This window comes from Xyrauchen texanus, chromosome 42, assembly GCF_025860055.1.
Source record: "Xyrauchen texanus isolate HMW12.3.18 chromosome 42, RBS_HiC_50CHRs, whole genome shotgun sequence".
NCBI lineage: Eukaryota > Metazoa > Chordata > Actinopteri > Cypriniformes > Catostomidae > Xyrauchen > Xyrauchen texanus.
The window spans coordinates 31,844,862-31,861,112 of record NC_068317.1 but is presented as its reverse complement, the minus strand read 5'-3'; the positions used below and the strand labels follow the sequence as shown (position 1 = coordinate 31,861,112).

Below are 16,251 nucleotides of genomic sequence, written 5' to 3'. Positions count from 1 at the left end.
TTACAGATGTGGTTATGATTATATTACTGTGTGTCTGTATATAAAGACAGACAGACAGACAGACAGATAGACAGACAGACAGAGATAGACAGATAGATAGACAGACAGACAGACAGACAGACAGTTGCAAATCTGTTCTGAGACCAGTGCAGACAGACAGCACACTGGAGGATAAGTCATTCACTAAAAGCGAGATGATATATATTGTGATGTAAATAAGATATAGATCAGTTTCGGGTTAATCTCATGAATGAAACGTTCTCTTTCACCATGACCTTTTCGCTTTTCCGTCCTCACGTGAGTCTGTGTTTATCTCAGTGACTAATTGTATGTGTGCTATACTGCACAGTATGTACTCTTGTTTACCTGTACATTTCTGCGTGCATTCACGACAGCTTATATCATACAGAATTGAAATCACTTCTTTAGTAGCAAAAATTATTCAGTTGCCGTTTGGATTTCAATCGTTGCCTGACCAACGCAGATGCAGATGGATGCAGCTTTCCATGTGAATGGACTTGCTAATAAGTTATTATTCAGGTCAGACACCCTTTTCCACCAACAAGAACCAGGTGCTGGTTCAGAGCTAGAGCTAGTGCCGGTTCGGAGTTGGTTCGACTGATGAGATGCAAATGAAACATGCATGAGCTCTGAAATTCTCAAACACGCAAAAACACAAGCCCGGAGCCTGCCTGATGTGCAGTCACTTGTGAGATGTGTTTTGTACTCAGAAACAAACAGTAGAATATTCTGCATGCGATATGAATCCTTAACAATCCCCTGAAATACAGCACACATAATCAATGCAGGACAGCGGCGCAAGTTTGAGGGGCTTACGTGTTTGTGTTATTCAAAACCACATTTTTTATGGAACATTGAGAGTTCTGCTGATGTCACAAGAGACCTTAAAAGACTAAAGCTGCCAGTGAAATTCACTGACCAGAGAGATTTCCATCAAGACAGTCTATATGCACACAAAACAGTATTATTGTGTACCATAAAACAGTGGTACTGCAAGGTGATCATATTTATATACTATGGTGTATATATTGTGTATACATTACATAGTACTTCATGCTACTTTAAAGAATGCTATGGTATTACCATGCCCAAAAATGGTTTTGCCATAGTACATGTACAAAAACATGGTGTTACCATGCCCAAAAATGGAATTGCCATGGTACTACCATGCCCAAAAATGGTTTTGCCATGGTACATGTACAATAACATGGTGTTACCATGCCCAAAAATGGTTTTGCCATGGTACTACCATGCCCAAAAATGGTTTTGCCATGGTACATGTACAATAACATGGTGTTACCATGCCCAAAAATGGTTTTTCCATGGTACTACCATGCCCAAAAATGGTTTTGCCATGGTACATGTACAATGACATGGTGTTACCATGCCCAAAAATGGTTTTGCCATGGTACTACTATGCCCAAAAATGGTTTTGCCATGGTACATGTATAATAACATGGTGTTACCATGCCCAAAAATGGAATTGCCATTGTACATGTACAATAACATGGTATTACCATGCCCAAAAATGGTTTTGCCATGGTACTACCATGCCCAAAAATGGTATCGCCATGGTACATGTACAATAACATGGTGTTACCATGCCCAAAAATGGAATTGCCATGGTACATGTACAATAACATGGTGTTACCATGCCCAAAATTGGTTTTGCCATGGTACATGTACAATAACATGGTATTACCATGCCCAAAAATGGAATTGCCATGGTACATGTACAATAACATGGTGTTACCATGCCCAAAATTGGTTTTGCCATGGTACATGTACAATAACATGGTATTACCATGCCCAAAAATGGAATTGCCATGGTACATGTACAATAACATGGTATTACTATGCCCAAAAATGGAATTGCCATGGTACATGTACAATAACATGGTGTTACCATGCCCAAAATTGGTTTTGCCATGGTTCATGTACAATAACATGGTGTTACCATGTCCAAAAATGGAATTGCCATGGTACATGTACAATAACATGGTATTACCATGCCCAAAAATGGAATTGCCATGGTTCATGTACAATAACATGGTATTACCATGCCCAAAAATGGAATTGCCATGGTACATGTACAATAACATGGTGTTACCATGCCCAAAATTGGTTTTGCCATGGTACATGTACAATAACATGGTGTTACCATGCCCAAAAATGGAATTGCCATGGTACATGTGCAATAACATGGTGTTACCATGCCCAAAAATGGAATTTCCATGGTACATGTACAATAACATGGTGTTACCATGCCCAGAATTGGTTTTGCCGTGGTACATGTACAATAACATGGTATTACCATGCCCAAAAATGGAATTGCCATGGTACATGTACAATAACATGGTATTGCCATGCCCAAAAATGGAATTGCCATGGTACATGTACAATAACATGGTGTTACCATGCCCAAAAATGGAATTGCCATGGTACATGTACAATAACATGGTATTGCCATGCCCAAAAATGGAATTGCCATGGTACATGTACAATAACATGGTATTACCATGCCCAAAAATGGAATTGCCATGGTACATGTACAATAACATGGTATTGCCATGCCCAAAAATGGAATTGCCATGGTACATGTACAATAACATGGTGTTACCATGCCCAAAAATGGTTTTGCCATGTTACATGTACAATAACATGGTATTACCATGCCCAAAAATGGTATTGCCATGGTACATGTACAATAACATGGTATTACCATGCCCAAAAATGGTATTGCCATGTTACATGTACAATAACATGGTATTGCCATGCCCAAAAATGGTTTTGCCATGTTACATGTACAAAAACATGGTATTACGATGCATTCTCCGGGAGTAACTACGGTGTGTTAAACTGCTTTCGCTTAATCCTCAGTATGATATATATGATGTTATGTGACATCTCGGAAAAGCAACCACTCCTATTAACATTTACAGCTTCTCCTCTTTTCAAATGAAATAAAATAAGAAAATTCAGCTTTTAGACGAGAGTGAAACAAGTCTGAACTCTTATAAAATGCTGAAATGAAGCTCTTATGATGCATCATGTCTCAAACAAACAGCACGAACACACAATTGAACAGTGGGCGTGTCTAATGGCCATTATGACATTCAAAAGCAGCAGAATAATGAGATAACCCATTGAACCGAGCATCTATAGTAAAAGACATTTTCCCTCATTAGAGAACACAATGAAAGGTATCCACAGGTGACGGGCATCCGCATGATGCCACGCTATATCAGATGGCAGAATAAAATCATACAGGATGTTAACTAAGGCAAACAAAAACATTCCTGACTCTATCGACATAATAGACATGAACTTTGTGCACTCTCGTCTGGAGATGAAGCTGAAGATCAGGATCAGCACGGATAGATTTCTCAGACGTTGCTTCATCTTGTGTGAAAGTTTGAGGATGGATATTTCAAAGCGTGCGCAGGAGCTTGCATACGTTGCATGACCTCCCTAGACACTGTACGTCCGGTCGATGGTCGGATTGCTCAAATAAGATGTCTGATACAGTGGGGGTGCAAAAGTCTTGTTTCTTCATTACAAATTATATTACCAGAATAAAGGTCGGTTTAGCCATCCGCATCATAGCTTGACAAGCACCTTTCCAAACATGCAACAACACGATGCATCGACGCAAACCACAGCAGTTGTGATTGGTCCACTTTGTAATCAGAGACCATCCTCCAGGATGGAGGTAGTGTCACATTTTAGTCGGGTCGCGGGGGCAGCAACTCCAGCAGGGGGCCCCAAACAAATATTACCAGAATAAAGGTCGGTTTAGCCGTCTGCATCATAGCTTGACGAGCACCTTTCCAAACATGCAACAACACGATGCATCGACGCAAACCACAGCAGTTGTGATTGGTCCACTTTGTAATCAGAGACCATCCTCCAGGATGGAGATAGTGTCACATTCCAAGTCGGGTTGTGGGGGCAGCAGCTCCAGCAGGGGGCCCTAAACTTCCCTATCCCGAGCCACATTAACCAGCTCTGACTGGGGGACCCCGAGGCGTTCCCAGGCCAGTGTGGAGATGTAATCTCTCCACCTAATCCTGGGTCTTCCCCGAGGCCTCCTCCCAGCTGGACGTGCCTGAAACACCTCCCTAGGGAGGCACCAAGGGGGCATCCTTACCAGATGCCCAAACCACCTCAACTGACTCCTTTCGACGCAAAGGAGCCGCGGCTCTACTCCGAGCTCCTCACCTCATCTCTAAGGGAGAAGCCCTAAAATAATAATCATAATTCTGTAAATAATAATGTTTCTTAAGCTATAATTGGAACACTTCTAAATTGTAAACAAATTCAAAAGCATCTGTTTTGAGTTGATTGCATTGACTATATGTCCAGCTTCTAAGCTATAATACAAGAAGTTATTTATTAATTTGATGATTTGTGTTCGGCATGGAATAATACATGTATTTATTATTATTTAAGTCTGCATTGTAAACAACTTGCATAATAAATATGCACTTACATCTCAACATACTTTCAAGAGCTTGTTTTTAATGCTACAAATTTTAATCTATTTGTAATTACAGTTCAAGTCGGAAGTTTACACACACTTAGGCTGAAATCATTAAAACTCATTTTTTAAGCAAACTATAGTTTTTGGCTAGTCATTTAGGACATCTACTTTGTGCATGACACGAGTAATCGTTTACAGACAAATCCCAGCTGCCTCCACGTCAACCCGCACATCTTATCGCGTGGCTTGTTGAGCGCGTTGCCATGGAAACATGCCACGTGTGGAGGCTTCACGCCATCCACCGCGGCATCAACGCACAACTCACCATGCGAGAGCGAACCACATTATAGCGATCACGAGGAGGTTACCCCATGTGACTCTACCCTACCTAGTAACCGCGATGATTTGGTTGCTAAGGAGACCTGGCTGGAGTCACTCAGCATGCCCTGAGATTCGAACTAGCGAACTCCAAAGGTGGTAGCCAGCGTCTTTACCACTGAGCTTCACAAATGACTGTTTGTTTACACAACTGGGATTTTGCTGGTATGAAAATTATTTATAACCGTCATTATAAATATACCTTGTTTTCTCCTAAGTGAACCGCCAACCTGGTAGGGTCTGGTCAAAGGTGGGGATTTATAGTAAAAAGGACTTAAATATTGATCTGTTTCTCACACACAGACTCACACACCCATCATATCACTTCAGAAGGCATGGATTAAAACACTGGAGTCGTATGGATTACTTTTATGCTGCATTTATGTGCTTTGTGAAGCTTCAAAGTTCTGGTCACCATTCACTTGCATTGTATGGACCAACAGCTGAGATATTCTTCTAAAAATCTCATTTGTGTTCTGCTGTAGAAAGAAAGACACACACATCTGGGATGTCATGAGGGTGAGTAAACGATGAAAGAATTTTCACTTTTGGGTGACTGTCCCTTTAAGCAGTACGTTTTGAGAAACCATGCCAAGTTGTGAAACACGGCAATGCGACTCTATTCACAACATATCATGACTTCAAGCATCTTTATGCTTTTAATAAACAGATGCTTCATTATTAAAGACAAATTATCACTGAAATGTTATTTTATCGGTCAAATGTCAAAACAGCATGCAACAATGTAAAAGTAGGTCTCTAGCATGTGAGTGAAAACGACTGCATGTGAATGTGGAAAATGATCTGGTGATGTTTGACACCTGTCATCAAAGCTTATGAACTTATGCCATCAGAATCATTATCTGACCTTTATGACACAAACATGTTGGTGTTTCTACATTAGAGGGCACACAACATTATGTTTGCCAGTGAGAAGACACTGAACTGGGTTTGAATGTTATTTTAGACTGTGATGACATTAAAAGAGCGGTAAATCTCTATGTTAACATGTGATCAGTGCGTTTTCAAAATAAAATGTATTAGTGTGGACGTGGCTTTAGGTTAATAATTACACTGATACACACAGTAGTGTTTGTGGAAGGGAGGGAGAGAGGGAGGAATTTCAAAGGAAGGGAGGAATGAAAGGACGGAGGGAGGGATGGATGGAGGAAGGAAACAAGGAAGGAAATAGAAGGAAGGAAGAAAGGAAGGAATTTTGAAGGAAGGGAGGAAGGAAGGAAAGGACGGAGGGAGGGAGGAATTTCGAACGAAGGAAGGAAGGAAACAGAAGGAAAGAAGGGAGGAACGGAGGGAGGAATTTTGAAGAAAGGAAGGATGGATGGAAGAAAGGAAGGAATGAAGGGAGGGAGGGAGGGAGGAATTTTGAAGGAAGGAAACAGAAGAAAGAAAGGAAGGGAGGAATGGAGGGAGGAATTTCGAAGAAAGGAAGGATGGATGGAAGAAAGGAAGGAATGAAGGGAGGGAGGGAGGGAGGAAGGAATTTTGAAGGAAGGAAGGATGGATGGAAGAAAGGAAGGAATGAAGGGAGGGAGGGATGGAGGAATTTTGAAGGAAGGAAACAAGGAAGGAAACAGAAGGAAGAAAGGAAGGAAGGAAGGGAGAGAGGGATGGAGGGAGGAATGTTGAAGAAAGGAAGGATGGATGGAAGAAAGGAAGGAATGAAGGAAGGGATGGATGGAGGAATTTCGAAGAAAGGAAGGATGGATGGAAGAAAGGAAGGGAGGGAGGGAGGGAGGATTTCAAAGGAAGGAAAGAAGGAAGGAAGGAAGGAAGGGAGGGATGAAGGAATAGGAAGGGAAGGAAATAGAAGGAAGAAAGGAAGGAAGGGAGGGATGGAGGGAGGAATTTCGAAGAAAGGAAGGATGGATGGAAGAAAGGAAGGAAGGAAGGAAGGAAGGAAGGGAGGGAGGAATTTCAAAGGAAGGAAAGAAGGAAGGAAGGAAGGGAGGGCGGCATGAAGGAATTTCGAAGGAAGGAAACAAGGAAGGAAACAGAAGGAAGAAAGGAAGGAAGGGAGGGATGGAGGGAGGAATTTCGAAGAAAGGAAGGATGGATGGAAGAAAGGAAGGAAGGATATAAAGTAACAAGGAAGAAAATAAGGAATGACATTCCACAGAAATTCCTTATTCACAAACGGGGCGGCTGTGGCTCAGGTGGTAGAGCGGGTCAGCCGCTAATCACAAACCATCTCAGCATTGAGAGATTACATCATGAACATCTGATGCTCAGATTAAACACCGTAATGATGGCAAATGTAATTAAAGTAAATCCTGATGCACAAGTCATGTACCATCGTGCATCTAACACTGTTTTATCTGACACTGATGGGAACGTTAGACATCTGGAACTACAAGCTCATATTTACATATTTAACGTAGGGTCACTAAAACAAAACCACACTAATATTAGATTTCAAAATGACTCTACAGCTGGAGAAACATGCAAACTTGTAGTACATTTATAATGCTTAAAAACGTCCAGACGAAATTTATTTATTTATTTTTTATCCAAGATGGCGGCGCGGTAGCACGCAGCGGCCACTCCGGATCCACAATGGTGCTATTTTTGTTAAAAAAGCCCGACTTTTGCAACACATGGACATCGGAGCAACCAGTGTTCGTGTCTACCATCGCCAGACACTACTCAAATATAAGACTCATGCAAAAACCAAGCTGCATGATGACCTGCAGGAGGCGCTACGCGTACTCGGCTTGCTGCGGAGACCAGGCCTCCAGCCCTCGGCGTCGCCTGATGCCGGTGACCGGGAGAGGGCGTCGTGAGCGGTGTCGCGAGAGCGAAGCGCGGAAAGAGGCGCGGGGTCCATGCTAGGCTAAAACAAACCCTAGCCGGCCGGCTCTCCCGTCTATCCTGCTCTCAAATGTTTGCTCCCTGGACAATAAACTGGACTATATCTGACTCCAGCAGGCTACGTAGCGTGAGTTTAGAGACTGCTGCGTCTTTGTTTTCACGGAGACGTGGCTCAGCGACAGAGTTCGGATGCCGCCATTCAGCTAGAGCGGGCTCGCCTGCGTTTCGTGCCGACAGAAATACAGCTCTCTGCGGTAAGACTCGCGGTGGTGGCTTGTGTGTTTACATCAACACGGAATGGTGCAAGAACTCTATGCTAGTCTCTAGTTACTGTTCATCAGCTGTTGGAGCTTGTGACTGTTAGATGCAGACCTTTTTATCTACCACGGGAATTCACCACTGTTTGCATAACCGAGTTTACATTCCCCAGCGCTAACGCTAAGGAAGCGCTCTGTGAACTGTATGGGGCTATGAGCTGAACTGCAGAACGCTCACCCCGACGGACTGTTTATTGTCGCCGGAGATTTCAACCATGCAAATCTCAAGACAGTGCTCCCTAAATTCCATCAGTATGTGGACTTTGCAACGAGAGGCTGAAGCAGCTTGATCTTGTTTACACAAACATCCCAGGCGCGTGCAGGCGGAGCCCCGCCCCACCTCGGCTACTCAGACCACATTTCTGTTATGTTAATTCCAGCATACAGACCGCTAGTCAGGCGCACAAAACCGCTTCAGAAGCAGGTGAAAACCTGGCCAGCAGGAGCCATCTCTGCTCTTCAGGACTGTTTTGAGTGTACTGACTGGCACATGTTCAGGGAGGCTGCAACATATGGCGATTCTACCAACTTGGAGGAATACACAGCATCAGTGACCAGCTACATCAGCAAGTGCATTGATGATGTCACTTTCTCCAAGACCATCACCACACGCTCCAACCAGAAGCCGTGGATGACTGCGGAGGTGTGCACGCTGCTGAGGTCCCAAGACTCCGCCTTCAGAGCAGGCGATAAGGCAGCCCTAAGAACAGCTAGGGCCAAACTGTCACGGGCAATCAGAGAGGCAAAGCGCGCACGCCCAGAGAATCCACAGTCACTTCCAGGACAGCGGTGACACGCGGGCATGTGGCAGGGCATCCAGGCCATCACCAACTACAGGACAACATCAGTTGCCTGTGACAAAGATGCCTCCCTTCCAGATGCGCTGAGCGACTTCTACGCTCAGTTTGAAGTGCAGAACGACGTGATGGCGAGGAAGTCCACCCCTCCTCCCAACGACCAGGTGCTCTGTCTTACCACGGCAGATGTGAGGAAAACTCTACGTAGAGTCAACCCACGGAAGGCTGCTGGACCAGACAACATTCCTGGCAGAGTGCTCAGAGGATGTGCAGACCAGCTAGCAGATGTTCTTACCGACATCTTCAACATCTCTCTGAGCAGCGCCGTTGTTCCAACGTGCTTCAAGGCCACCACCATCATCCCCATGCCAAAGAAGTCTTCAGTGTCCTGCCTCAACGACTACCGTCCCGTCGCACTTACACCCATCATCATGAAGTGCTTCGAGAGGCTCGTCATGAGGCAGATTAAGACCCAGCTGCCCCCTCACTAGACCCACTGCAGTTTGCGTATCGTTCAAACCGTTCAGCGGACGATGCCATCACCACAACCCTCCATCTGGCCCTCACCCACCTAGACAATAAGGACTCATACGTTCGAATGCTGTTCATAGATTTCAGCTCAGCATTCAACACAATCATTCCCCAGCACCTGATTGGAAAGCTGAACCTGCTGGGCCTGGACACCTCCCTCTGCAACTGGATCCTGGACTTCCTGACTGGGAGACCTCAGTCAGTCCGGATCGGGAACAGCATCTCCACCACCACCACACTGAGCACTGGGGCCCCCAGGGCTGTGTGCTCAGTCCACTGCTGTTCACTCTGCTGACTCCACGACTGTGCAGCAATGCACAGCTCGAATCACATCATCAAGTTCGCCGATGACACGACCGTGGTGGGTCTCATCAGCAAGAACAACGAGTCAGCATACAGAGAGGAGGTGCAGCGGCTGACGAACTGGTGTAGAGCCAACAACCTGTCCCTGAATGTCGACAAAACAAAAGAGATGGTTGTTGACTTTAGGAGAGCACAAGGTGAACACACTCCGCTGAACATCGACGGCTCCTCTGTGGAGATCATCAAGAGCACCAAATTTCTTGGTGTTCACCTGGCGGAGAACCTCACCTGGTCCCTCAACACCAGCTCTATCACCAAGAAAGCCCAGCAGCGTCTCTACTTTCTTCGAAGGCTGAGGAAAGCACATCTCCCACCCACCATCCTCACTACATTCTATAGAGGGACTATTGAGAGCATCCTGAGCAGCTGCATCACTGCCTGGTTTGGGACTTGCACCGTTTCGGACCGCAAAGCCCTGCAGAGGATAGTGAGGACAGCTGAGAAGATCATTGGGGTCTCTCTTCCCTCCATCAAAGACATTTTCAAAAAACACTGTATCCACAAAGCAACCAGCATTGTGGATCGACCCCACACACCCCTCACACAAACTCTTTACCCTCCTCCCGTCTGGCAAGAGGTACCGAAGCATTCGGGCCCTCACGGCCAGACTGTGTAACAGCTTCTTCCCCAAGCCATCAGACTCCTCAATACTCAGAGACTGGTTTGACACACACGTGTCCTGAGTTTGTCACTTTAATAACTGTCACTTTATAACTGTCTGCTACTCCAATAACTGCTATGTGCATAGAACATTATCTCATAGTATGTTATGTTTACATTTTTAGAAACTGTCATCTTTTTGCACTACTGAGTACTGGTCGGCGCTGCACTGTCTATTGTCCTGTTCATTGTCAGTAATTTGTTGTACTGTCCTGTACTTTTTGCACATGTTTGCACGTGCACTTTATATAGGTATATATAGGTAGTTTATATAGGTATTTTATTTCGTTGTGTAGTCTCATGTGGTCCTATGTTGGTCCTTTGTTGTTTTTATGTAGCACCATGGTCCTGGAGGAACGTTGTCTCGTTTTGCTGTGTACTGTACTAACTGTATATGGTTGAAACGACAATAAAAACCACTTGACTTGACTTGACTTGAAATAAACAATATTTCACAGCGTTCCTACACTTCCTCTGAATGAAAGATTTCTGCTGCATAAAAGACTGACGGAATGATTAAGATCAGCCTCATTTGCATTTATTAAACATTCATGGGACACGCTCCTGAGAGTGTGTGTGTTTCTGTGAATATAACCTCTCATGCACACACATTCAGATCTACAGGTGCTGGTGTGTACACACACACACACACACACACACACCTGGGTCACCTAGGTCATCAGTGTATAATCTATTCACTCAGTTCCACTGATAAAGGAAGAAAGCAAAGATGAAAACAAGGAAGAAAAGAAGGTAAGAAAGAAAGAAGGAAAAACACAAGGAAACAAGGGAGGAAGTAAATATTGAAACAATGAAGGAAAGGAAATAAGAAATTAAGAAAACAAGGAAGAAAGGAAGGAAGGAAGGGAGGGAGGGAGGAGGAGGGAGGGAGGAAGGGAGGGAGGGGAGGAAGGAAGGAAGCAAATAAAGAAACAAGGAGGGAAGGATGAATAGACAAACCCAAAGTCAGATAAAAGATGGACAGAAAGAAAGACAGAAGAGCTCAAGACTGAGAAATCAGAAATATAATACGGACTGATACAGAATGAATGGATTGACTGTTGTCATGTGCTGCACTCATTGGCTGTTTCATGACCATTAATGCAAATGAGCCTAAGCCAGTCAGAGTAAAGTGCGTTCACTTAAAATGTGTCTCTTTGTCAATCGAGAAGCCTCTGCTCAGGTGTTTCTTGCATTGAATGCACTGATGCAGCCCAGCATTCACCACTAAACACTGGCAGGATCATCTGTGTTCACTACAGGGCTATCTATCAGGCTGCGTGTGCATTATTAATGATTATTGATAGCTGTTGTCCAGCACTCCTGTGGTAAACCCTCATCAGAACACAGCTGACCTTCAGATGAGAGAGAGAGAGTTCACCCCCACACAAACACATCGCCCTACAGAAGCCAAAAAGTCAAAGCACCTTCGGCACAAATCAACTGACAAGGTTTGTCTGATGAAAGACTGCTTGAGGCTGAAACCCCTCAGGTCTGATGTGTCTAATAATGCATAGACAATGTACACTTTAGTTTCTCTTGCCAGTAAAACTGGATATGAATTGAATCTGCTTAATTGATGCTATTAATAAAAATACCCCAATTTAAACACCTGTACACACAACTAATATTAAACGTTCAGGGCCTGGTTAGCTCAGCGAAGGTCTCTTAAGCAACCAAATTGGGCCGGTTGCTAGGGAGGGTAGAGTCACATGGGGTAACCTCCTCGTGGTGGTGATTAGTGGTTCTCTCAATGGGGCGTGTGGTGAGTTGTGTGTGGATCGTGGAGAGTAGCATGAGTCTCCACATGCTGTGAGTCTCCGCGGTGTCATGCACAACGAGTCACGTGATCAGATGCACCGATTGACGGTCTCAGAAGCGGAGGCAACTGAGACTCGTCCTCCACCACCCGGATTGAGGTCAGTAACCGTTCCACCACGAGGACCTACTAAGTAGTGTGAATTGGGCGTTCCAAATTGGGAGAAAAAGGGAATTAAAAAAATGTAAACGTTCAACTCTAAAAACTTTGGATTCAGATTGGTTGCTAGGGCATTTCTGTGCAGTTGCTAGGGTGTTAATGTAGGTTGCTAGGGCACTGCTGCAACACAATTGTTAGGGTGTTCTGGGTGGATGATTGATGGTTGCTACGGTGTTCTGGGCGGTTACTAGGGCATTGGTATGTGTTTGCTAGGGTGTTCTGGGCAGTTGACAGGGTAGTCAGGTTGGTTGCTAAGTGGTTGCTACAATGTTCTAGGTGGTTGCTAAGGTGTTCATGTTGGTTGCTAGGGAATTGCTATGTGGTTGCTAGGATGTTCTGGGTAGTTGCTAGGGTATTCTGTTTGGTTGCTAGGGCAATCCTATGCAGTTGCTTTGGTGTTCTGGGGGGTTGCTAGGTGGTTGCTAGGGTGTTCTGGGTAGTTGCTAGGGTATTCAGATTTGTTGCTTGGGCATTCCTATGCAGTTGCTTTGGTGTTCTGGGTGGTTGCTAGGGTGTTCAATGTGGTTGCTAGGGTGTTCTGGGTAGTTGCTAGGGTATTCGGGTAAGTTGCTAGGGCATTGTTGCTACACGGTTGCTACAATGTTCTAGGTGGTTGCTAAGGTGTTCATGTTGGTTGCTAGGGCATTGCTATGTGGTTGCTAGGGTGTTCTGGGTAGTTGCTAGTGTATTCAGATTGGTTGCTTGGGCATTCCTATGCAGTTGCTTTGATGTTCTGGGTGGTTGCTAGGTGGTTGCTAGGGTGTTCAATGCGGATGCTAGGGTGTTCTGGGTAGATGCTAGGGTATTCGGGTAAGTTGCTAGGGCATTGTTACTACACAGTTGCTAGGGTGTTCTGGGTGGTTGCTAGATGGTTGCTACTGTGTTCATTGTGGTTGCTAGGGTGTTCTGGTTGGTTGCTAGGTGGTTGTTTACAGGCCCAATCAAAAGAGCTTCACCCACAAGTCTCTCTGATGTTCTGGTCTCTAGATCAGTCCCTCCTAAAGAAACAGTACACTTCTCCTCAAATACACACATGATATTTGGTATCAGTCATGGCTGGAGCACAAACACTGCAGTAACACTAACACACTGAACATTTACTACTCAGTGTTGAAAGTTTGATCAAATCACTCTGACCAGTAGTAAAAGTGATGCTTGACTCAACAAACACCAGTACTGATTGAACAGCAGCAGGACTGAGATAACTCACTCAAAGACCAGCGGACACAAGTGAGAACATGAGATGTTGATCACACTCGAATGACACTCTCGGATCTTGTAGCCGAGCTTTTCAGCATGAACTTGTTTGGCCAAGAACTGTCCTGCAACCAGAGCTCAGATTTCCATCTCCTGGGCAAACACAGCAACCTGTGTAAGAGCAAACACAAAGACGGACTTCAGGAAACCTGAGATGGGTGATTCTGCCCTATAAAGAATTATTTGAGTGTACCAGGCAGCATTCTTACACACGAGCAACATTGAACTCGACTGACATCGTAAGCTGCTCTGGAACTTAAGCAAGAGAATGGCACACTTCTGTTTGTGATTGAAACAAACTCTTTAAAATAATAATAAATAATCTACTTTGTGCATGACACGAGTCGGTTTACAGAAAAGTTATCTGTGCCTTTAAACAGCTTGAACAATTCCAGACAATGATGTCAAGCCTTTAGCCAACTAGCCAATTAGCTTATGATAGGAGGTGTACTGAATTGGATGTGTACCTGTGGATGTATTTTAAGGCTTATCTTTAATCTCAGTGCCTCTTTGCTTGACATCATGGGAAAATCAAAAGAAATCAGACAAGACCTCAGAAAAAACTGTGGACCTCCACAAGTCTGGTTCATCCTTGGGAGCAATTCCCAAACACCTGAAGGTGCCACGTTCATCTGTACAAGCAATAGTACACAAGTATAAACACCATGTGACCACACAGTCATCACACCGCTCAGGAAGGAGATGCATTCTGTCTCCTAGAGATGAACGTAGTTTGTGTGAAAAGTGCAAATCAATCCCAGAACAACAGCAAAGGACCTTGTGAAGATGCTGGAGGAAACAGGTGGACGAGTATCTAGATCCACAGCAAAACCAGTCCTATATGGACATCACCTGAAAGGCTGCTCAGCAAGGAAGAAGCCACTGCTCCAAAACCGCCATTAAAGAGCCAGAATACAGTTTGCAAGTGCACATGGGGACAAAGATCTGACTTTTGGGGAAATGTCCTCTGGTCTGATCTGTTTGGCCAGAATGACCATCGTTATGTTTGGAGGAAAAAGGGTGAAGCCTGAAAGCTGAAGGAGGAACGAGACAAAATTCCAGCAACTTATTGTGAGAAGCTTGTGGAAGGATCCCCAAAACATTTGACCCAAGTTAAACAATATAAAGGCAATGCTGCCAAATACTGACAAAGTGTATGTAAACATCTGACCCACTGGGAATGTGATGAAAGAAATAAAAGCGGAAATAAATAATTCCTTCTACTATTATTCTGACATTTCCCATTCTTAAAATAAAGTATAGTATAGAACACCACTATAGTATATTTTAAATTATATTGTATAACATGACTATCAGGTTTTGTTGACGTCATATCGAGTGCATGCTGCAAAATAGAAGCATTTTCACTTTGGACCTCATTGCATATGAAATGACCAAGATGTAACCATCTGATAGCATCACTGTACCATGTTATCATCACCACAGTACTTTTGCAAGAGCACTAAAACAAGACATCATGTATTGAGTTGACCAATAAAACATATCTTATACATTACAGACAGGGGTTTTATAAACATACTTGCACTTGCGCGCTGAAATCCAAGCCCAAAAAACACGAATCTGTGGCAACATCCATTCAGTTCAAAAACATCCCGCCTGCACACAACGATCGATACTGTTACGCAAGCAAAGCTCATGAATATTCAATAGGTAAGTGAACTTCCTGGAGCGTCCACACACGTGATCTAATTAATATGCATAAGCCCTCCCTTCACCATAGTATGATTCGTTACTTCGCAAGCTTACCACCCACCGTGATCCCGTCACATCGGCGTACTCGCGTACTGGGCGAACTTCTGGATGCGTAATTAATATTAATGAGGACCTTCGTACTCTTAAAGCAACAGTACAGCAATTGAAATTTTAAATTTCACAAAATTCATATAAAATCATATGTGATGAAAATGGACAAACTAAAGGGTGTGCAATATAGAAGGGTACTCAGTGGACATTTTGACCCTTGTTTGAGGTCAGTAGGTCACATGACCAAGGAGCTATTGACATTTGCAACAAGTAAAAAAAAAATGGACAAACGAATGGATGTGAGTTGATGTTTTTATAGTAGTTTGAGGGTTGTAAGTCACATGACCAATGAGCTAATGAATATAACATATTTTAATAAATAATCTAAAATAGTGCAAGATGTAAATCTATAAAAACGAAGTGTGTGCAATATGTGGCTCTTCCACTGGGTCAGCTTGAACCCGTTTACAGTCCAAAACAGGATCATGATGTCATCAATTGCAATTCTTTTATGAAATGCATCAAATAGCAGCATAGATACCAGAGTCCAGACATCTTTAGAGCAGTTACAAAAGCACAGCAGGGATAATGCATTTCCCTTAGCCTCATTGGACAGTAAATGGACCAAATGTGGTCTTTGGAAAGCACTGGAAAATGTGCATTCAGGGAACAACTCAAATCTTGCGTGAGACTCTTTCTGATATAGAAACCGTTGTGAGCGTTCACCTCACCCGCTGCATCAACATTACTGTGTAAATATGATGACTAATGATTAATGAGCACATGAGAGTGAATGTTGCATTATATTTACTACATCAATGTGTCTTTCTTATAATGTAATTATGTAGTTATAAGCTATGTAATAACACTTTT

At 43.8% G+C, this 16,251-nt stretch overlaps 1 protein-coding gene across 4 annotated transcripts in view; it reads left to right on the top strand.

Moving 5' to 3' along the window:
* LOC127635186 (keratin-associated protein 5-1-like) overlaps positions 1–16,251 on the top strand; it is a 505,876-nt gene that overhangs the window by 4,869 nt on the left and 484,756 nt on the right. The gene's annotated exons all lie outside the window — the stretch shown is intronic.